Source organism: Centruroides sculpturatus, unplaced genomic scaffold (genome assembly GCF_000671375.1).
Source record: "Centruroides sculpturatus isolate CEXI.00-Female unplaced genomic scaffold, Cexi_2.0 scaffold1704, whole genome shotgun sequence".
NCBI classification, from domain to species: Eukaryota; Metazoa; Arthropoda; class Arachnida; order Scorpiones; family Buthidae; genus Centruroides; species Centruroides sculpturatus.
In genome coordinates, this window is record NW_019385926.1 from 653 (window position 1) to 1,186 (window position 534).

Below are 534 nucleotides of genomic sequence, written 5' to 3' on the forward strand. Positions count from 1 at the left end.
TACCTGTCGATTGCATTTTTTCATGCGAACGATTAATCAATCATTTATTTCATCAGTTGAAAGTAAAAAACATAGAAAAGTTTCTCACTTAAAGTAAATTTTAATAACGCAAATAATAAAAATAATAATTATTATTAATATGTATAATATAATTTGTTTGTATGTACAATAAATTTTTAACGTATAATAAATTCACATAATAGCACAATTTAATAATAATAATACTATTGTGTCAGTTTTGTTCCTTGTCATTTATTTAACTAAATATAAAATCAGCGTTTTTAAAACACTTAATAAAGCATTAAACACCTTCCATCGCTGAGAAATGTTTATTTAATAAAATACGTTCGAACTCATTTACACCTGAGGATAGTTTATTCCATGAGGCTGAAAATGTTAGTGTTTTATTAAATAAACATTTCTCAGCGATAGAAGGTGTTTAATGTTTTATTAAGTGTCATTTATTTATCCATAAACCTGGTTTTGGGTTTAAATAAAAGCTTTTTCATTCTTATAATAAAATGCATATAAAAA